Source organism: Hydractinia symbiolongicarpus, chromosome 9 (assembly GCF_029227915.1).
Source record: "Hydractinia symbiolongicarpus strain clone_291-10 chromosome 9, HSymV2.1, whole genome shotgun sequence".
Taxonomy (NCBI): domain Eukaryota; kingdom Metazoa; phylum Cnidaria; class Hydrozoa; order Anthoathecata; family Hydractiniidae; genus Hydractinia; species Hydractinia symbiolongicarpus.
In genome coordinates, this window is record NC_079883.1 from 12562971 (window position 1) to 12582983 (window position 20013).

General features: G+C 43.0%; 28 non-coding genes across 28 annotated transcripts; all 28 read left to right on the plus strand.

The window, feature by feature from the left end:
- Window positions 1-2756: 2756 nt before the first annotated feature.
- On the plus strand, window positions 2757-2875 carry LOC130659140 (5S ribosomal RNA). The gene has a single exon (XR_008986351.1). It is a non-coding gene; the product is annotated as a 5S ribosomal RNA (ribosomal RNA).
- A 506-nt stretch (window positions 2876-3381) lies between these two features.
- LOC130658941 (5S ribosomal RNA) lies at window positions 3382-3500 on the plus strand. The gene has a single exon (XR_008986153.1). It is a non-coding gene; the product is annotated as a 5S ribosomal RNA (ribosomal RNA).
- Window positions 3501-4006: 506 nt separating this feature from the next.
- LOC130659387 (5S ribosomal RNA) lies at window positions 4007-4125 on the plus strand. The gene has a single exon (XR_008986599.1). It is a non-coding gene; the product is annotated as a 5S ribosomal RNA (ribosomal RNA).
- Window positions 4126-4631: 506 nt separating this feature from the next.
- On the plus strand, window positions 4632-4749 carry LOC130659393 (5S ribosomal RNA). Its single transcript, XR_008986604.1, has one exon. It is a non-coding gene; the product is annotated as a 5S ribosomal RNA (ribosomal RNA).
- A 506-nt stretch (window positions 4750-5255) lies between these two features.
- LOC130658913 (5S ribosomal RNA) lies at window positions 5256-5374 on the plus strand. The gene has a single exon (XR_008986126.1). It is a non-coding gene; the product is annotated as a 5S ribosomal RNA (ribosomal RNA).
- A 507-nt stretch (window positions 5375-5881) lies between these two features.
- Window positions 5882-6000, plus strand: LOC130658957 (5S ribosomal RNA). Its single transcript, XR_008986170.1, has one exon. It is a non-coding gene; the product is annotated as a 5S ribosomal RNA (ribosomal RNA).
- A 506-nt stretch (window positions 6001-6506) lies between these two features.
- Window positions 6507-6625, plus strand: LOC130659236 (5S ribosomal RNA). The gene has a single exon (XR_008986448.1). It is a non-coding gene; the product is annotated as a 5S ribosomal RNA (ribosomal RNA).
- Window positions 6626-7131: 506 nt separating this feature from the next.
- Window positions 7132-7250, plus strand: LOC130658711 (5S ribosomal RNA). Its single transcript, XR_008985923.1, has one exon. It is a non-coding gene; the product is annotated as a 5S ribosomal RNA (ribosomal RNA).
- A 506-nt stretch (window positions 7251-7756) lies between these two features.
- On the plus strand, window positions 7757-7875 carry LOC130658712 (5S ribosomal RNA). Its single transcript, XR_008985924.1, has one exon. It is a non-coding gene; the product is annotated as a 5S ribosomal RNA (ribosomal RNA).
- Window positions 7876-8381: 506 nt separating this feature from the next.
- Window positions 8382-8500, plus strand: LOC130659245 (5S ribosomal RNA). The gene has a single exon (XR_008986457.1). It is a non-coding gene; the product is annotated as a 5S ribosomal RNA (ribosomal RNA).
- Window positions 8501-9005: 505 nt separating this feature from the next.
- On the plus strand, window positions 9006-9124 carry LOC130659261 (5S ribosomal RNA). The gene has a single exon (XR_008986472.1). It is a non-coding gene; the product is annotated as a 5S ribosomal RNA (ribosomal RNA).
- A 506-nt stretch (window positions 9125-9630) lies between these two features.
- Window positions 9631-9749, plus strand: LOC130658958 (5S ribosomal RNA). The gene has a single exon (XR_008986171.1). It is a non-coding gene; the product is annotated as a 5S ribosomal RNA (ribosomal RNA).
- Window positions 9750-10255: 506 nt separating this feature from the next.
- On the plus strand, window positions 10256-10374 carry LOC130659238 (5S ribosomal RNA). The gene has a single exon (XR_008986449.1). It is a non-coding gene; the product is annotated as a 5S ribosomal RNA (ribosomal RNA).
- Window positions 10375-10880: 506 nt separating this feature from the next.
- Window positions 10881-10999, plus strand: LOC130658713 (5S ribosomal RNA). The gene has a single exon (XR_008985926.1). It is a non-coding gene; the product is annotated as a 5S ribosomal RNA (ribosomal RNA).
- Window positions 11000-11505: 506 nt separating this feature from the next.
- LOC130658714 (5S ribosomal RNA) lies at window positions 11506-11624 on the plus strand. Its single transcript, XR_008985927.1, has one exon. It is a non-coding gene; the product is annotated as a 5S ribosomal RNA (ribosomal RNA).
- A 506-nt stretch (window positions 11625-12130) lies between these two features.
- LOC130659247 (5S ribosomal RNA) lies at window positions 12131-12249 on the plus strand. Its single transcript, XR_008986459.1, has one exon. It is a non-coding gene; the product is annotated as a 5S ribosomal RNA (ribosomal RNA).
- Window positions 12250-12754: 505 nt separating this feature from the next.
- On the plus strand, window positions 12755-12873 carry LOC130659262 (5S ribosomal RNA). Its single transcript, XR_008986473.1, has one exon. It is a non-coding gene; the product is annotated as a 5S ribosomal RNA (ribosomal RNA).
- A 506-nt stretch (window positions 12874-13379) lies between these two features.
- LOC130659295 (5S ribosomal RNA) lies at window positions 13380-13498 on the plus strand. The gene has a single exon (XR_008986506.1). It is a non-coding gene; the product is annotated as a 5S ribosomal RNA (ribosomal RNA).
- A 506-nt stretch (window positions 13499-14004) lies between these two features.
- LOC130659297 (5S ribosomal RNA) lies at window positions 14005-14123 on the plus strand. Its single transcript, XR_008986509.1, has one exon. It is a non-coding gene; the product is annotated as a 5S ribosomal RNA (ribosomal RNA).
- Window positions 14124-14629: 506 nt separating this feature from the next.
- LOC130658715 (5S ribosomal RNA) lies at window positions 14630-14748 on the plus strand. The gene has a single exon (XR_008985928.1). It is a non-coding gene; the product is annotated as a 5S ribosomal RNA (ribosomal RNA).
- A 506-nt stretch (window positions 14749-15254) lies between these two features.
- LOC130658716 (5S ribosomal RNA) lies at window positions 15255-15373 on the plus strand. Its single transcript, XR_008985929.1, has one exon. It is a non-coding gene; the product is annotated as a 5S ribosomal RNA (ribosomal RNA).
- A 506-nt stretch (window positions 15374-15879) lies between these two features.
- On the plus strand, window positions 15880-15998 carry LOC130658717 (5S ribosomal RNA). Its single transcript, XR_008985930.1, has one exon. It is a non-coding gene; the product is annotated as a 5S ribosomal RNA (ribosomal RNA).
- A 506-nt stretch (window positions 15999-16504) lies between these two features.
- Window positions 16505-16622, plus strand: LOC130659319 (5S ribosomal RNA). The gene has a single exon (XR_008986531.1). It is a non-coding gene; the product is annotated as a 5S ribosomal RNA (ribosomal RNA).
- A 506-nt stretch (window positions 16623-17128) lies between these two features.
- On the plus strand, window positions 17129-17247 carry LOC130658718 (5S ribosomal RNA). Its single transcript, XR_008985931.1, has one exon. It is a non-coding gene; the product is annotated as a 5S ribosomal RNA (ribosomal RNA).
- A 506-nt stretch (window positions 17248-17753) lies between these two features.
- LOC130658996 (5S ribosomal RNA) lies at window positions 17754-17872 on the plus strand. The gene has a single exon (XR_008986207.1). It is a non-coding gene; the product is annotated as a 5S ribosomal RNA (ribosomal RNA).
- A 507-nt stretch (window positions 17873-18379) lies between these two features.
- On the plus strand, window positions 18380-18498 carry LOC130659263 (5S ribosomal RNA). The gene has a single exon (XR_008986474.1). It is a non-coding gene; the product is annotated as a 5S ribosomal RNA (ribosomal RNA).
- A 506-nt stretch (window positions 18499-19004) lies between these two features.
- Window positions 19005-19123, plus strand: LOC130658721 (5S ribosomal RNA). The gene has a single exon (XR_008985933.1). It is a non-coding gene; the product is annotated as a 5S ribosomal RNA (ribosomal RNA).
- Window positions 19124-19629: 506 nt separating this feature from the next.
- Window positions 19630-19748, plus strand: LOC130659359 (5S ribosomal RNA). Its single transcript, XR_008986570.1, has one exon. It is a non-coding gene; the product is annotated as a 5S ribosomal RNA (ribosomal RNA).
- Window positions 19749-20013: the final 265 nt, after the last annotated feature.

Genomic DNA, 20013 nt, shown 5'->3' on the forward strand with positions numbered 1-20013 from the left:
TGCGGATCAAGAGCTCGGTTGACTTCTGGTATCTTCTGATTTCTCTGAGAGCAACTGTACCAGGTCTGTAAGGATGTGGTTTTCTCACTCCTCCAGTAGCTGGTGCGCTTTTCCTCGCAGCTTTAGTGGCGAGTTGTTTTCGTGGACCCTTCCTCCAGTAGATTTACGTGCAGTTTGCTTTGTACGAGCCATATTTTAAGAAGTCGATGTAGTACGGATACACAAGACGGTCTAAAATGCACTATCGCGCCAAAGTTTTATTTCTCATATTGATTGACAGCTAAGGTTCAAAACAAACCATTTGATTGGTGCTAAGAAAGTAATTTCTGATTGGCTGCATAATGACATTACGCTCATTACTTTAACATTTTTATAAAATCTGTGTTTTTTGGCTACGGGAAAACGGCTGTATCTTCTGATACACAAAAGCTTTTGACTTTTTTTTTTTAGTAAGTAGCAGAAGGTTTGGCGAATTCCAACGATGCCAAATTTATTGCCTTACTGAAACATTAAGACCACGAATTTTTAAAAAAACTACAGTTTTACTTAAAAAAATGTACAAAATGTTCGGAACATTTTGTAATGACGCAACTCTATTGGTTAATTAGGGTGTTTCCACGAGCAGTAGGTAATTTTATGGCCTCTTTTTAAAGCTGTCTGAATTCTGTTAACTCAAACATTGTTTTTGTACTCGTTCTGTACGCAACTATATCAATATGTCTGGACGCGGAAAAGGAGGTAAAGGATTGGGAAAAGGAGGTGCTAAACGTCACCGAAAAATTCTTCGTGATAACATTCAGGGAATCACAAAACCTGCTATTCGACGTCTTGCTCGCCGAGGTGGTGTCAAACGTATCTCTGGCCTTATCTATGAGGAAACCAGAGGTGTACTGAAGGTTTTCTTAGAGAATGTTATTCGTGATGCTGTAACCTACACAGAGCACGCTAAACGCAAGACCGTTACCGCTATGGATGTTATTTATGCCTTAAAACGTCAAGGAAGAACTCTTTACGGATTCGGAGGTTAAGCGTTGTCATTGCTCAACAAAAACGGCTATTTTTATAGCCACAAATCTTTTAAAACATTACTTTGTGCACGCTTCCAAATTACACAATGTGTAAAGTCTTGTCACAGTTACATTTATTGCTATACGATACTATGTCATATATGACACAAAAAAAATTTAGAAATACTTTGTAGGGTTAATTTGCCTGGGAGTGTTTCCGTGAAAAGCTGGGTTAAGTTAAATGTAAGCAATAACATGGATCAATGTACTTGTCTTTTCTGCAAGTACAGCTAATAATACGTATGAAAAGTGAAGCTAATCCACACACACATGGGGAAGTATTTTAAATGTAGGCTAGTGTTCTTAAGCACATTATTTTTTAAGTTTTATTAACTTCGGTTAACTTGTAGTGACGCCAAGTAAATGCTTTTTTAAAGATGTGTGGTCTTAAAAAAGACCGTTTGTGTTTGGTAGACGTTGGTTTACTTGCTGCTTGTGTCTTTTGTGACGGCTTTTGTTCCTTCACTGACTCCGTGTTTTGCAAGTTCTCCAGGCAAGAGAAGACGTACTGCGGTTTGAATTTCACGAGAAGAGATGGTCGACTTTTTGTTTTGAAGAGCCAAACGCGAAGCTTCGGAAGCAATGCGCTCAAAGATGTCGTTGACAAATGAGTTCATGATGCTCATAGCTTTGCTTGAAACTCCGACATCTGGGTGAACTTGTTTCAAAACATTGTAGATGTAAATAGCATAACTTTCCTTTCTCTTTCTCTTGCGTTTCTTTTCACCAGTTCCACCAATCTTTCCTCATTTTTTGCCGGCTCTTTTTTCACCTTTCTTGGCTACTTTAGGTGCCTGTTTTCCTCCTTTAGCTGCTGCGTCAGACATGGTTAAAAATTTTTGCTACTTAACTTGTAAATAAGCATTAAACTGCAAGTCAAAACTTTTTGTTTATAAGTAAAAAAATCGGATCGAATTCGATCCGAAAACGCCGATACGCAATTTAATTGGTTAAAAAAAAAATCTTTTGTTTAATACTTAATTATGATTGGTTAAAAAAACATGATTTCGATCCTATTTTTATGATGAAAAAACGAGTAAAGTTTATTTCGTTAACACTTACGTTAAATATTCGTACGTTTTTGTATTAACTTACAAATCAAATCGCAGTTATGTCTGGACGTGGAAAAGGTGGAAAAGCTAAGGCTAAAGCCAAGACAAGATCCTCAAGAGCTGGACTTAAATTTCCAGTCGGTAGAGTGCATAGATTCCTTCGTAGAGGGCACTATGCTAACCGAATTGGATCTGGAGCACCAGTTTACTTAGCAGCCGTCTTGGAATATTTATCTGCTGAGATATTGGAGTTGGCTGGTAACGCAGCAAGAGACAACAAAAAAGCTAGGATTATTCCAAGACATTTACAATTGGCTGTTCGTAATGATGAAGAATTAAACAAACTTTTGAGCGGTGCAACCATTGCAGCTGGTGGTGTTTTGCCAAACATTCAAGCTGTCTTACTCCCAAAGAAGAACGACAAAGGACAGAAGAAGTAAACCGCTACACTCGGAAAACAACGGCTATTTTTATAGCCACACATCTTTAAAAAAACATTGTTTTTTTCACAAAACTATAACCTTAAAGTCTAATAGATAATCCATGCATACGCCTTGTCCTAAGTAACTCAAAGAAATTAAATAAAAAAATTTGATCACAACGTCAAAATAAATTGCACGTATTTGCCCCTACTAATGTCTACGGCCATACCACGATGAACACACCCATTCTCGTCTGATCACGGAAGTTAAGCATCGTCGGGCCGGGATAGTACTTGGATGGGGGACCGCCTGGGAACTCCCGGTGTCGTAGGCTTTTCATTTTCATTTGTTGCCTTTTCATTTCAATGGCGCTGTGATATATTTCTTGTTATAACAATTAATGAACGTGGCGGTTGTTGAAAGTGTTTCCTATGACATTTTCCTACGACATTTTCAGGTGATAGTACGAGAAAAAAGAGCTTTCAAATGCATACAAACTCGATCTATTGCCGATCATTCAATAACCCTGACGGAATGGCAAATAAAATAAAATTCCGCCGCCTTCCGAGGACTTATATCGCAATCACGTTTCGTAACAGCCAAGCGAGGTTTTACCTTAGCGTTTAAGTCACCACCAACATTTGGCCGCGCAACTATTCTAAGCTCATTCATTTTGACTTAAGGAGGGGGCGAGCGCGGACGCAGGCCCCCACTACCAGAAATTGTACGGTCGAGTTACTGACGTTTGCAGTAATCGCAGAGGTCAGTAACTCAAAGAAATTAAATAAAAAAATTTGATCACAACGTCAAAATAAATTGCACGTATTTGCCCCTACTAATGTCTATGGCCATACCACGATGAACACACCCGTTCTCGTCTGATCACGGAAGTTAAGCATCGTCGGGCCGGGATAGTACTTGGTTGGGGGACCGCCTGGGAACTCCCGGTGTCGTAGGCTTTTCATTTTAATTTGTTGCCTTTTCATTTCAATGGCGCTGTGATATATTTCTTGTTATAACAATTAAGGAACGTGGCGGTTGTTGAAAGTGTTTCCTATGACATTTTCCTACGACATTTTCAGGTGATAGTACGAGAAAAAAGAGCTTTCAAATGCATACAAACTCGATCTATTGCCGATCATCCAATAACCCTGACGGAATGGCAAATAAAATAAAATTCCGCCGCCTTCCGAGGACTTATATCGCAATCACGTTTCGTAACAGCCAAGCGAGGTTTTACCTTAGCGTTTAAGTCACCACCGACATTTGGCCGCGCAACTATTCTAAGCTCATTCATTTTGACTTAAGGAGGGGGCGAGCGCGGACGCAGGCCCCCACTACCAGAAATTGTACGGTCGAGTTACTGACGTTTGCAGTAATCGCAGAGGTCAGTAACTCAAAGAAATTAAATAAAAAAATTTGATCACAACGTCAAAATATATTGCACGTATTTGCCCCTACTAATATCTACGGCCATACCACGATGAACACACCCGTTCTCGTCTGATCACGGAAATTAAGCATCGTCGGGCCGGCATAGTACTTGGATGGGGGACCGCCTGGGAACTCCCGGTGTCGTAGGCTTTTCATTTTCATTTGTTGCCTTTTCATTTCAATGGCGCTGTGTTATATTTCTTGTTATAACAATTAAGGAACGTGGCGGTTGTTGAAAGTGTTTCCTATGACATTTTCCTACGACATTTTCAGGTGATAGTACGAGAAAGAAGAGCTTTCAAATGCATACAAACTCGATCTATTGCCGATCATCCAATAACCCTGACGGAATGGCAAATAAAATAAAATTCCGCCGCCTTCCGAGGACTTATATCGCAATCACGTTTCGTAACAGCCAAGCGAGGTTTTACCTTAGCGTTTAAGTCACCACCGACATTTGGCCGCGCAACTATTCTAAGCTCATTCATTTTGACTTAAGGAGGGGGCGAGCGCGGACGCAGGCCCCCACTACCAGAAATTGTACGGTCGAGTTACTGACGTTTGCAGTAATCGCAGAGGTCAGTAACTCAAAGAAATTAAATAAAAAAATTTGATCACAACGTCAAAATAAATTGCACGTATTTGCCCCTACTAATGTCTACGGCCATACCACGATAAACACACCCGTTCTCGTCTGATCACGGAAGTTAAGCATCGTCGGGCCGGGATAGTACTTGGATGGGGGACCGCCTGGGAACTCCCGTGTCGTAGGCTTTTCATTTTCATTTGTTGCCTTTTCATTTCAATGGCGCTGTGATATATTTCTTGTTATAACAGTTAAGGAACGTGGCGGTTGTTGAAAGTGTTTCCTATGACATTTTCCTACGACATTTTCAGGTGATAGTACGAGAAAAAAGAGCTTTCAAATGCATACAAACTCGATCTATTGCCGATCGTCCAATAACCCTGACGGAATGGCAAATAAAATAAAATTCCGCCGCCTTCCGAGGACTTATATCGCAATCACGTTTCGTAACAGCCAAGCGAGGTTTTACCTTAGCGTTTAAGTCACCACCGACATTTGGCCGCGCAGCAATTCTAAGCTCATTCATTTTGACTTAAGGAGGGGGCGAGCGTGGACGCAGGCCCCCACTACCAGAAATTGTACGGTCGAGTTACTGACGTTTGCGGTAATCGCAGAGGTCAGTAACTCAAAGAAATTGAATAAAAAAATTTGATCACAACGTCAAAATAAATTGCACGTATTTGCCCCTACTAATGTCTACGGCCATACCCCGATGAACACACCCGTTCTCGTCTGATCACGGAAGTTAAGCATCGCCGGGCCGGGATAGTACTTGGATGGGGGACCGCCTGGGAACTCCCGGTGTCGTAGGCTTTTCATTTTCATTTGTTGCCTTTTCATTTCAATGGCGCTGTGATATATTTCTTGTTATAACAATTAAGGAACGTTGTGGTTGTTGAAAGTGTTTCCTATGACATTTTCCTACGACATTTTCAGGTGATAGTACGAGAAAAAAGAGCTTTCAAATGCATACAAACTCGATCTATTGCCGATCATCCAATAACCCTGACGGAATGGCAAATAAAATAAAATTCCGCCGCCTTCCGAGGACTTATATCGCAATCACGTTTCGTAACAGCCAAGCAAGGTTTTACCTTCAGCGTTTAAGTCACCACCGACATTTGGCCGCGCAACTATTCTAAGCTCATTCATTTTGACTTAAGGAGCGGGCGAGCGCGGACGCAGGCCCCCACTACCAGAAATTGTACGGTCGAGTTACTGACGTTTGCAGTAATAGCAGAGGTCAGTAACTCAAAGAAATTAAATAAAAAAATTTGATCACAACGTCAAAATAAATTGCACGTATTTGCCCCTACTAATGTCTACGGCCATACCATGATGAACACACCCGTTCTCGTCTGATCACGGAAGTTAAGCATCGTCGGGCCGGGAAAGTACTTGGATGGGGGACCGCCTGGGAACTCCCGGTGTCGTAGGCTTTTCATTTTCATTTGTTGCCTTTTCATTTCAATGGCGCTGTGATATATTTCTTGTTATAACAATTAAGGAACTTGGCGGTTGTTGAAAGTGTTTCCTATGACATTTTCCTACGACATTTTCAGGTGATAGTACGAGAAAAAAGAGCTTTCAAATGCATACAAACTCGATCTATTGCCGATCATCCAATAACCCTGACGAAATGGCAAATAAAATAAAATTCCGCCGCCTTCCGAGGACTTATATCGCAATCACGTTTCGTAACAGCCAAGCGAGGTTTTACCTTAGCGTTTAAGTCACCACCGACATTTGGCCACGCAACTATTCTAAGCTCATTCATTTTGACTTAAGGAGGGGGCAAGCGCGGACGCAGGCCCCCACTACCAGAAATTGTACGGTCGAGTTACTGACGTTTGCAGTAATCGCAGAGGTCAGTAACTCAAAGAAATTAAATAAAAAAATTTGATCACAACGTCAAAATAAATTGCACGTATTTGCCCCTACTAATGTCTACGGCCATACCACGATAAACACACCCGTTCTCGTCTGATCACGGAAGTTAAGCATCGTCGGGCCGGGATAGTACTTGGATGGGGGACCGCCTGGGAACTCCCGGTGTCGTATGCTTCTCATTTTCATTTGTTGCCTTTTCATTTCAATGGCGTTGTGATATATTTCTTGTCATAACAATTAAGGAACGTGGCGGTTGTTGAAAGTGTTTCCTATGACATTTTCCTACGACATTTTCAGGTGATAGTACGAGAAAAAAGAGCTTTCAAATGCATACAAACTCGATCTATTGCCGATCATCCAATAACCCTGACGGAATGGCAAATAAAATAAAATTCCGCCGCCTTCCGAGGACTTATATCGCAATCACGTTTCGTAACAGCCAAGCGAGGTTTTACCTTAGCGTTTAAGTCACCACCGAAATTTGGCCGCGCAACTATTCTAAGCTCATTCATTTTGACTTAAGGAGCGGGTGAGCGCGGACGCAGGCCCCCAATACCAGAAATTGTACCGTCGAGTTACTGACGTTTGCAGTAATCGCAGAGGTCAGCAACTCAAAGAAATTAAATAGAAAAATTTGATCACAACGTCAAAATAAATTGCACGTATTTGCCCCTACTAATGTCTACGGCCATACCACGATGAACACACCCGTTCTCGTCTGATCACGGAAGTTAAGCATCGTCGGGCCGGGATAGTACTTGGATGGGGGACCGCCTGGGAACTCCCGGTGTCGTAGGCTTTTCATTTTCATTTGTTGCCTTTTCATTTCAATGTCGCTGTGATATATTTCTTGTTATAACAATTAAGGAACGTGGCGGTTGTTGAAAGTGTTTCCTATGACATTTTCCTACGACATTTTCAGGTGATAGTACGAGAAAAAAGAGCTTTCAAATGTATACAAACTCGATCTATTGCCGATCATCCAATAACCCTGACGGAATGGCAAATAAAATAAAATTCCGCCGCCTTCCGAGGACTTATATCGCAATCACGTTTCGTAACAGCCAAGCGAGGTTTTACCTTAGCGTTTAAGTCACCACCGACATTTGGCCGCGCAACTATTCTAAGCTCATTCATTTTGACTTAAGGAGGGGGTGAGCGCGGACGCAGGCCCCCACTACCAGAAATTGTACGGTCGAGTTACTGACGTTTGCAGTAATCGCAGAGGTCAGTAACTCAAAGAAATTAAATAGAAAAATTTGATCACAACGTCAAAATAAATTGCACGTATTTGCCCCTGCTAATGTCTACGGCCATACCACGATGAACACACCCGTTCTCGTCTGATCACGGAAGTTAAGCATCGTCGGGCCGGGATAGTACTTGGATGGGGGACCGCCTGGGAACTCCCGGTGTCGTAGGCTTTTCATTTTCATTTGTTGCCTTTTCATTTCAATGGCGCTGTGATATATTTCTTGTTATAACAAATAAGGAACGTGGCGGTTGTTGAAAGTGTTTCCTATGACATTTTCCTACGACATTTTCAGGTGATAGTACGAGAAAAAAGAGCTTTCAAATGCATACAAACTCGATCTATTGCCGATCATCCAATAACCCTGACGGAATGGCAAATAAAATAAAATTCCGCCGCCTTCCGAGGACTTATATCGCAATCACGTTTCGTAACAGCCAAGCGAGGTTTTACCTTAGCGTTTAAGTCACCACCGACATTTGGCTGCGCAGCAATTCTAAGCTCATTCATTTTGACTTAAGGAGGGGGCGAGCGCGGACGCAGGCCCCCACTACCAGAAATTGTACGGTCGAGTTACTGACGTTTGCAGTAATCGCAGAGGTCAGTAACTCAAAGAAATTAAATAAAAAAATTTGATCACAACGTCAAAATAAATTGCACGTATTTGCCCCTACTAATGTCTATGGCCATACCACGATGAACACACCCGTTCTCGTCTGATCACGGAAGTTAAGCATCGTCTGGCCGGGATAGTACTTGGATGGGGGACCGCCTGGGAACTCCCGGTGTCGTAGGCTTTTCATTTTCATTTGTTGCCTTTTCATTTCAATGGCGCTGTGATATATTTCTTGTTATAACAATTAAGGAACGTGGCGGTTGTTGAAAGTGTTTCCTATGTAATTTTCCTACGACATTTTCAGGTGATAGTACGAGAAAAAAGAGCTTTCAACTGCATACAAACTCGATCTATTGCCGATCAACCAATAACCCTGACGGAATGGCAAATAAAATAAATTTCCGCCGCCTTCCGAGGACTTATATCGCAATCACGTTTCGTAACAGCCAAGTGAGGTTTTACCTTACCGTTTAAGTCACCACCGACATTTGGCCGCGCAACTATTCTAAGCTCATTCATTTTGACTTAAGGAGGGGGCGAGCGCGGACGCAGGCCCCCACTACCAGATATGTACGGTCGAGTTACTGACGTTTGCAGTAATCGCAGAGGTCAGTAACTCAAAGAAATTAAATAAAAAAATTTGATCACAACGTCAAAATAAATTGCACGTATTTGCCCCTACTAATGTCTACGGCCATACCACGATGAACACACCCGTTCTCGTCTGATCAGGGAAGTTAAGCATCGTCGGGCCGGGATAGTACTTGGATGGGGGACCGCCTGGGAACTCCCGGTGTCGTAGGCTTTTCATTTTTATTTGTTGCCTTTTCATTTCAATGGCGCTGTGATATATTTCTTGTTATAACAATTAAGGAACGTGGCGGTTGTTGAAAGTGTTTCCTATGACATTTTCCTACGACATTTTCAGGTGATAGTACGAGAAAAAAGAGCTTTCAAATGCATACAAACTCGATCTATTGCCGATCATCCAATAACCCTGACGGAATGGCAAATAAAATAAAATTCCGCCGCCTTCCGAGGACTTATATCGCAATCACGTTTCGTAACAGCCAAGCGAGGTTTTACCTTAGCGTTTAAGTCACCACCGACATTTGGCCGCGCAACTATTCTAAGCTCATTCATTTTGACTTAAGGAGGGGGCGAGCGCGGACGCAGGCCCCCACTACCAGAAATTGTACGGTCGAGTTACTGACGTTTGCAGTAATCGCAGAGGTCAGTAACTCAAAGAAATTAAATAAAAAAATTTGATCACAACGTCAAAATAAATTGCACGTATTTGCCCCTACTAATGTCTACGGCCATACCATGATGAACACACCCGTTCTCGTCTGATCACGGAAGTTAAGCATCGTCGGGCCGGGAAAGTACTTGGATGGGGGACCGCCTGGGAACTCCCGGTGTCGTAGGCTTTTCATTTTCATTTGTTGCCTTTTCATTTCAATGGCGCTGTGATATATTTCTTGTTATAACAATTAAGGAACTTGGCGGTTGTTGAAAGTGTTTCCTATGACATTTTCCTACGACATTTTCAGGTGATAGTACGAGAAAAAAGAGCTTTCAAATGCATACAAACTCGATCTATTGCCGATCATCCAATAACCCTGACGAAATGGCAAATAAAATAAAATTCCGCCGCCTTCCGAGGACTTATATCGCAATCACGTTTCGTAACAGCCAAGCGAGGTTTTACCTTAGCGTTTAAGTCACCACCGACATTTGGCCACGCAACTATTCTAAGCTCATTCATTTTGACTTAAGGAGGGGGCAAGCGCGGACGCAGGCCCCCACTACCAGAAATTGTACGGTCGAGTTACTGACGTTTGCAGTAATCGCAGAGGTCAGTAACTCAAAGAAATTAAATAAAAAAATTTGATCACAACGTCAAAATAAATTGCACGTATTTGCCCCTACTAATGTCTACGGCCATACCACGATAAACACACCCGTTCTCGTCTGATCACGGAAGTTAAGCATCGTCGGGCCGGGATAGTACTTGGATGGGGGACCGCCTGGGAACTCCCGGTGTCGTATGCTTCTCATTTTCATTTGTTGCCTTTTCATTTCAATGGCGTTGTGATATATTTCTTGTCATAACAATTAAGGAACGTGGCGGTTGTTGAAAGTGTTTCCTATGACATTTTCCTACGACATTTTCAGGTGATAGTACGAGAAAAAAGAGCTTTCAAATGCATACAAACTCGATCTTTTGCCGATCATCCAATAACCCTGACGGAATGGCAAATAAAATAAAATTCCGCCGCCTTCCGAGGACTTATATCGCAATCACGTTTCGTAACAGCCAAGCGAGGTTTTACCTTAGCGTTTAAGTCACCACCGAAATTTGGCCGCGCAACTATTCTAAGCTCATTCATTTTGACTTAAGGAGGGGGTGAGCGCGGACGCAGGCCCCCAATACCAGAAATTGTACCGTCGAGTTACTGACGTTTGCAGTAATCGCAGAGGTCAGCAACTCAAAGAAATTAAATAGAAAAATTTGATCACAACGTCAAAATAAATTGCACGTATTTGCCCCTACTAATGTCTACGGCCATACCACGATGAACACACCCGTTCTCGTCTGATCACGGAAGTTAAGCATCGTCGGGCCGGGATAGTACTTGGATGGGGGACCGCCTGGGAACTCCCGGTGTCGTAGGCTTTTCATTTTCATTTGTTGCCTTTTCATTTCAATGTCGCTGTGATATATTTCTTGTTATAACAATTAAGGAACGTGGCGGTTGTTGAAAATGTTTCCTATGACATTTTCCTACGACATTTTCAGGTGATAGTACGAGAAAAAAGAGCTTTCAAATGTATACAAACTCGATCTATTGCCGATCATCCAATAACCCTGACGGAATGGCAAATAAAATAAAATTCCGCCGCCTTCCGAGGACTTATATCGCAATCACGTTTCGTAACAGCCAAGCGAGGTTTTACCTTAGCGTTTAAGTCACCACCGACATTTGGCCGCGCAACTATTCTAAGCTCATTCATTTTGACTTAAGGAGGGGGTGAGCGCGGACGCAGGCCCCCACTACCAGAAATTGTACGGTCGAGTTACTGACGTTTGCAGTAATCGCAGAGGTCAGTAACTCAAAGAAATTAAATAGAAAAATTTGATCACAACGTCAAAATAAATTGCACGTATTTGCCCCTACTAATGTCTACGGCCATACCACGATGAACACACCCGTTCTCGTCTGATCACGGAAGTTAAGCATCGTCGGGCCGGGATAGTACTTGGATGGGGGACCGCCTGGGAACTCCCGGTGTCGTAGGCTTTTCATTTTCATTTGTTGCCTTTTCATTTCAATGGCGCTGTGATATATTTCTTGTTATAACAATTAAGGAACGTGGCGGTTGTTGAAAGTGTTTCCTATGACATTTTCCTACGACATTTTCAGGTGATAGTACGAGAAAAAAGAGCTTTCAAATGCATACAAACTCGATCTATTGCCGATCATCCAATAACCCTGACGGAATGGCAAATAAAATAAAATTCCGCCGCCTTCCGAGGACTTATATCGCAATCACGTTTCGTAACAGCCAAGCGAGGTTTTACCTTAGCGTTTAAGTCACCACCGACATTTGGCCGCGCAGCAATTCTAAGCTCATTCATTTTGACTTAAGGAGGGGGCGAGCGCGGACGCAGGCCCCCACTACCAGAAATTGTACGGTCGAGTTACTGACGTTTGCAGTAATCGCAGAGGTCAGTAACTCAAAGAAATTAAATAAAAAAATTTGATCACAACGTCAAAATAAATTGCACGTATTTGCCCCTACTAATGTCTATGGCCATACCACGATGAACACACCCGTTCTCGTCTGATCACGGAAGTTAAGCATCGTCTGGCCGGGATAGTACTTGGATGGGGGACCGCCTGGGAACTCCCGGTGTCGTAGGCTTTTCATTTTCATTTGTTGCCTTTTCATTTCAATGGCGCTGTGATATATTTCTTGTTATAACAATTAAGGAACGTGGCGGTTGTTGAAAGTGTTTCCTATGTAATTTTCCTACGACATTTTCAGGTGATAGTACGAGAAAAAAGAGCTTTCAACTGCATACAAACTCGATCTATTGCCGATCAACCAATAACCCTGACGGAATGGCAAATAAAATAAATTTCCGCCGCCTTCCGAGGACTTATATCGCAATCACGTTTCGTAACAGCCAAGTGAGGTTTTACCTTAGCGTTTAAGTCACCACCGACATTTGGCCGCGCAACTATTCTAAGCTCATTCATTTTGACTTAAGGAGGGGGCGAGCGCGGACGCAGGCTCCCACTACCAGATATGTACGGTCGAGTTACTGACGTTTGCAGTAATCGCAGAGGTCAGTAACTCAAAGAAATTAAATAAAAAAATTTGATCACAACGTCAAAATAAATTGCACGTATTTGCCCCTACTAATGTCTACGGCCATACCACGATGAACACACCCGTTCTCGTCTGATCAGGGAAGTTAAGCATCGTCGGGCCGGGATAGTACTTGGATGGGGGACCGCCTGGGAACTCCCGGTGTCGTAGGCTTTTCATTTTTATTTGTTGCCTTTTCATTTCAATGGCGCTGTGATATATTTCTTGTTATAACAATTAAGGAACGTGGCGGTTGTTGAAAGTGTTTCCTATGACATTTTCCTACGACATTTTCAGGTGATAGTACGAGAAAAAAGAGCTTTCAAATGCATACAAACTCGATCTATTGCCGATCATCCAATAACCCTGACGGAATGGCAAATAAAATAAAATTCCGCCGCCTTCCGAGGACTTATATCGCAATCACGTTTCGTAACAGCCAAGCGAGGTTTTACCTTAGCGTTTAAGTCACCACCGACATTTGGCCGCGCAACTATTCTAAGCTCATTCATTTTGACTTAAGGAGGGGGCGAGCGCGGACGCAGGCCCCCACTACCAGAAATTGTACGGTCGAGTTACTGACGTTTGCAGTAATCGCAGAGGTCAGTAACTCAAAGAAATTAAATAAAAAAATTTGATCACAACGTCAAAATAAATTGCACGTATTTGACCCTACTAATGTCTATGGCCATACCACGATGAACACACCCGTTCTCGTCTGATCACGGAAGTTAAGCATCGTCGGGCCGGGATAGTACTTGGATGGGGGACCGCCTGGGAACTCCCGCTGTCGTAGGCTTCTCATTTTCATTTGTTGCCTTTTCATTTCAATGGCGCTGTGATATATTTCTTGTTATAACAATTAAGGAACGTGGCGGTTGTTGAAAGTGTTTCCTATGTAATTTTCCTACGACATTTTCAGGTGATAGTACGAGAAAAAATAGCTTCCAAATGCATACAAACTCGATCTATTGCCGATCATCCAATAACCCTGACGGAATGGCAAATAAAATAAAATTCCGCCGCCTTCCGAGGACTTATATCGCAATCACGTTTCGTAACAGCCAAGCGAGGTTTTACCTTAGCGTTTAAGTCACCACCGACATTTGGCCGCGCAACTATTCTAAGCTCATTCATTTTGACTTAAGGAGGGGGCGAGCGCGGACGCAGGCCCCCACTACCAGAAATTGTACGGTCGAGTTACTGACGTTTGCAGTAATCGCAGAGGTCAGTAACTCAAAGAAATTAAATAAAAAAATTTGATCACAACGTCAAAATAAATTGCACGTATTTGACCCTACTAATGTCTATGGCCATACCACGATGAACACACCCGTTCTCGTCTGATCACGGAAGTTAAGCATCGTCGGGCCGGGATAGTACTTGGATGGGGGACCGCCTGGGAACTCCCGCTGTCGTAGGCTTCTCATTTTCATTTGTTGCCTTTTCATTTCAATGGCGCTGTGATATATTTCTTGTTATAACAATTAAGGAACGTGGCGGTTGTTGAAAGTGTTTCCTATGTAATTTTCCTACGACATTTTCAGGTGATAGTACGAGAAAAAATAGCTTCCAAATGCATACAAACTCGATCTATTGCCGATCATCCAATAACCCTGACGGAATGGCAAATAAAATAAAATTCCGCCGCCTTCCGAGGACTTATATCGCAATCACGTTTCGTAACAGCCAAGCGAGGTTTTACCTTAGCGTTTAAGTCACCACCGACATTTGGCCGCGCAACTATTCTAAGCTCATTCATTTTGACTTAAGGAGGGGGCGAGCGCGGACGCAGGCCCCCACTACCAGAAATTGTACGGTCGAGTTACTGACGTTTGCAGTAATCGCAGAGGTCAGTAACTCAAAGAAATTAAATAAAAAAATTTGATCACAACGTCAAAATAAATTGCACGTATTTGCCCCTACTAATGTCTACGGCCATACCACGATGAACACACCCGTTCTCGTCTGATCACGGAAGTTAAGCATCGTCGGGCCGGGATAGTACTTGGATGGGGGACCGCCTGGGAACTCCCGGTGTCGTAGGCTTTTCATTTTCATTTGTTGCCTTTTCATTTCAATGGCGCTGTGATATATTTCTTGTTATAACAATTAAGGAACGTGGCGGTTGTTGAAAGTGTTTCCTATGACATTTTCCTACGACATTTTCAGGTGATAGTACGAGAAAAAAGAGCTTTCAAATGCATACAAACTCGATCTATTGCCGATCATCCAATAACCCTGACGGAATGGCAAATAAAATAAAATTCAGCCGCCTTCCCAGGACTTATATCGCAATCACGTTTCGTAACAGCCAAGCGAGGTTTTACCTTAGCGTTTAAGTCACCACCGACATTTGGCCGCGCAACTATTCTAAGCTCATTCATTTTGACTTAAGGAGGGGGCGAGCGCGGACGCAGGCCCCCACTACCAGAAATTGTACGGTCGAGTTACTGACGTTTGCAGTAATCGCAGAGGTCAGTAACTCAAAGAAATTAAATAAAAAAATTTGATCACAACGTCAAAATAAATTGCACGTATTTGCCCCTACTAATGTCTACGGCCATACCACGATGAACACACCCGTTCTCGTCTGATCACGGAAGTTAAGCATCGTCGGGCCGGGATAGTACTTGGATGGGGGACCGCCTGGGAACTCCCGGTGTCGTAGGCTTTTCATTTTCATTTGTTGCCTTTTCATTTCAATGGCGCTGTGATATATTTCTTGTTATAACAATTAAGGAACGTGGCGGTTGTTGAAAGTGTTTCCTATGACATTTTCCTACGACATTTTCAGGTGATAGTACGAGAAAAAAGAGCTTTCAAATGCATACAAACTCGATCTATTGCCGATCATCCAATAACCCTGACGGAATGGAAAAAAAAATAAAATTCCGCAGCCTTCCGAGGACTTATATCGCAATCACGTTTCGTAACAGCCAAGCGAGGTTTTACCTTAGCGTTTAAGTCACCACCGACATTTGGCCGCGCAACTATTCTAAGCTCATTCATTTTGACTTAAGGAGGGGGCGAGCGCGGACGCAGGCCCCCACTACCAGAAATTGTACGGTCGAGTTACTGACGTTTGCAGTAATCGCAGAGGTCAGTAACTCAAAGAAATTAAATAAAAAAATTTGATCACAACGTCAAAATAAATTGCACGTATTTGCCCCTACTAATGTCTACGGCCATACCACGATGAACACACCCGTTCTCGTCTGATCACGGAAGTTAAGCATCGTCGGGCCGGGATAGTACTTGGATGGGGGACCGCCTGGGAACTCCCGGTGTCGTAGGCTTTTCATTTTCATTTGTTGCCTTTTCATTTCAATGGCGCTGTGATATATTTCTTGTTATAACAATTAAGGAACGTGGCGGTTGTTGAAAGTGTTTCCTATGACATTTTCCTACGACATTTTCAGGTGAAAGTACGAGAAAAAAGAGCTTTCAAATGCATACAAACTCGATCTATTGCCGATCATCCAATAACCCTGACGGAATGGAAAAAAAAATAAAATTCCGCCGCCTTCCGAGGACTTATATCGCAATCACGTTTCGTAACAGCCAAGCGAGGTTTTACCTTAGCGTTTAAGTCACCACCGACATTTGGCCGCGCAACTATTCTAAGCTCATTCATTTTGACTTAAGGAGGGGGCGAGCGCGGACGCAGGCCCCCACTACCAGAAATTGTACGGTCGAGTTACTGACGTTTGCAGTAATCGCAGAGGTCAGTAACTCAAAGAAATTAAATAAAAAAATTTGATCACAACGTCAAAATAAATTGCACGTATTTGCCCCTACTAATGTCTACGGCCATACCACGATGAACACACCCGTTCTCGTCTGATCACGGAAGTTAAGCATCGTCGGGCCGGGATAGTATTGGATGGGGGACCGCCTGGGAACTCCCGGTGTCGTAGGCTTTTCATTTTCATTTGTTGCCTTTTCATTTCAATGGCGCTGTGATATATTTCTTGTTATAACAATTAAGGAACGTGGCGGTTGTTGAAAGTGTTTCCTATGACATTTTCCTACGACATTTTCAGGTGATAGTACGAGAAAAAGGAGCTTTCAAATGCATACAAACTCGATCTATTGCCGATCATCCAATAACCCTGACGGAATGGCAAATAAAATAAAATTCCGCCGCCTTCCGAGGACTTATATCGAAATCACGTTTCGTAACAGCCAAGCGAGGTTTTACCTTAGCGTTTAAGTCACCACCGACATTTGGCCGCGCAACTATTCTAAGCTCATTCATTTTGACTTAAGGAGGGGGCGAGCGCGGACGCAGGCCCCCACTACCAGAAATTGTACGGTCGAGTTACTGACGTTTGCAGTAATCGCAGAGGGCAGTAACTCAAAGAAATTAAATAAAAAAATTTGATCACAACGTCAAAATAAATTGCACGTATTTGCCCCTACTAATGTCTACGGCCATACCACGATGAACACACCCGTTCTCGTCTGATCACGGAAGTTAAGCATCGTCGGGCCGGGATAGTACTTGGATGGGGGACCGCCTGGGAACTCCCGGTGTCGTAGGCTTTTCATTTTCATTTACTGCCTTTTCATTGCAATGGCGCTGTGATATATTTCTTGTTATAACAATTAAGGAACGTGGCGGTTGTTGAAAGTGTTTCCTATGACATTTTCCTACGACATTTTCAGGTGATAGTACGAGAAAAAAGAGCTTTCAAATGCATACAAACTCGATCTATTGCCGATCATCCAATAACCCTGACGGAATGGCAAATAAAATAAAATTCCGCCGCCTTCCGAGGACTTATATCGCAATCACGTTTCGTAACAGCCAAGCGAGGTTTTACCTTAGCGTTTAAGTCACCACCGACATTTGGCCGCGCAACTATTCTAAGCTCATTCATTTTGACTTAAGGAGGGGGCGAGCGCGGACGCAGGCCCCCACTACCAGAAATTGTACGGTCGAGTTACTGACGTTTGCAGTAATCGCAGAGGTCAGTAACTCAAAGAAATTAAATAAAAAAATTTGATCACAACGTCAAAATAAATTGCACGTATTTGCCCCTACTAATGTCTACGGCCATACCACGATGAACACACCCGTTCTCGTCTGATCACGGAAGTTAAGCATCGTCGGGCCGGCATAGTACTTGGATGGGGGACCGCCTGGGAACTCCCGGTGTCGTAGGCTTTTCATTTTCATTTACTGCCTTTTCATTTCAATGGCGCTGTGATATATTTCTTGTTATAACAATTAAGGAACGTGGCGGTTGTTGAAAGTGTTTCCTATGACATTTTCCTACGACATTTTCAGGTGATAGTACGAGAAAAAAGAGCTTTCAAATGCATACAAACTCGATCTATTGCCGATCATCCAATAACCCTGACGGAATGGCAAATAAAATAAAATTCCGCCGCCTTCCGAGGACTTATATTGCAATCACGTTTCGTAACAGTCAAGCGAGGTTTTACCTTAGCGTTTAAGTCACCACCGACATTTGGCCGCGCAACTATTCTAAGCTCATTCATTTTGACTTAAAGAGGGGGACGAGCGCGGACGCAGGCCCCCACTACCAGAAATTGTACGGTCGAGTTACTGACGTTTGCAGTAATCGCAGAGGTCAGTAACTCAAAGAAATTAAATAAAAAAATTTGATCACAACGTCAAAATAAATTGCACGTATTTGCCCCTACTAATGTCTACGGCCATACCACGATGAACACACCCGTTTTCGTCTGATCACGGAAGTTAAGCATCGTCGGGCCGGGATAGTACTTGGATGGGGGACCGCCTGGGAACTCCCAGTGTCGTAGGCTTTTCATTTTCATTTGTTGCCTTTTCATTTCAATGGCGCTGTGATATATTTCTTGTTATAACAATTAAGGAACGTGGCGGTTGTTGAAAGTGTTTCCCATGACATTTTCCTACGACATTTTCAGGTGATAGTACGAGAAAAAAGAGCTTTCAAATGCATACAAACTCGGTCTATTGCCGATCATCCAATAACCCTGACGGAATGGCAAATAAAATAAAATTCCGCCGCCTTCCGAGGACTTATATCGCAATCACGTTTCGTAACAGCCAAGCGAGGTTTTACCTTAGCGTTTAAGTCACCACCGACATTTGGCCGCGCAACTATTCTAAGCTCATTCATTTTGACTTAAGGAGGGGGCGAGCGCGGACGCAGGCCCCCACTACCAGAAATTGTACGGTCGAGTTACTGACGTTTGCAGTAATCGCAGAGGTCAGTAACTCAAAGAAATTAAATAAAAAAATTTGATCACAACGTCAAAATAAATTGCACGTATTTGCCCCTACTAATGTCTACGGCCATACCACGATGAACACACCCGTTCTCGTCTGATCACGGAAGTTAAGCATCGTCGGGCCGGGATAGTACTTGGATGGGGGACCGCCTGGGAACTCCCGGTGTCGTAGGCTTTTCATTTTCATTTACTGCCTTTTCATTGCAATGGCGCTGTGATATATTTCTTGTTATAACAATTAAGGAACGTGGCGGTTGTTGAAAGTGTTTCCTATGACATTTTCCTACGACATTTTCAGGTGATAGTACGAGAAAAAAGAGCTTTCAAATGCATACAAACTCGATCTATTGCCGATCATCCAATAACCCTGACGGAATGGCAAATAAAATAAAATTCCGCCGCCTTCCGAGGACTTATATCGCAATCACGTTTCGTAACAGCCAAGCGAGGTTTTACCTTAGCGTTTAAGTCACCACCGACATTTGGCCGCGCAACTATTCTAAGCTCATTCATTTTGACTTAAGGAGGGGGCGAGCGCGGACGCAGGCCCCCACTACCAGAAATTGTACGGTCGAGTTACTGACGTTTGCAGTAATCGCAGAGGTCAGTAACTCAAAGAAATTAAATAAAAAAATTTGATCACAACGTCAAAATAAATTGCACGTATTTGCCCCTACTAATGTGTACGGCCATACCACGGTGAACACACCCGTTCTCGTCTGATCACGGAAGTTAAGCATCGTCGGGCCGGCATAGTACTTGGATGGGGGACCGCCTGGGAACTCCCGGTGTCGTAGGCTTTTCATTTTCATTTACTGCCTTTTCATTTCAATGGCGCTGTGATATATTTCTTGTTATAACAATTAAGGAACGTGGCGGTTGTTGAAAGTGTTTCCTATGACATTTTCCTACGACATTTTCAGGTGATAGTACGAGAAAAAAGAGCTTTCAAATGCATACAAACTCGATCTATTGCCGATCATCCAATAACCCTGACGGAATGGCAAATAAAATAAAATTCCGCCGCCTTCCGAGGACTTATATTGCAATCACGTTTCGTAACAG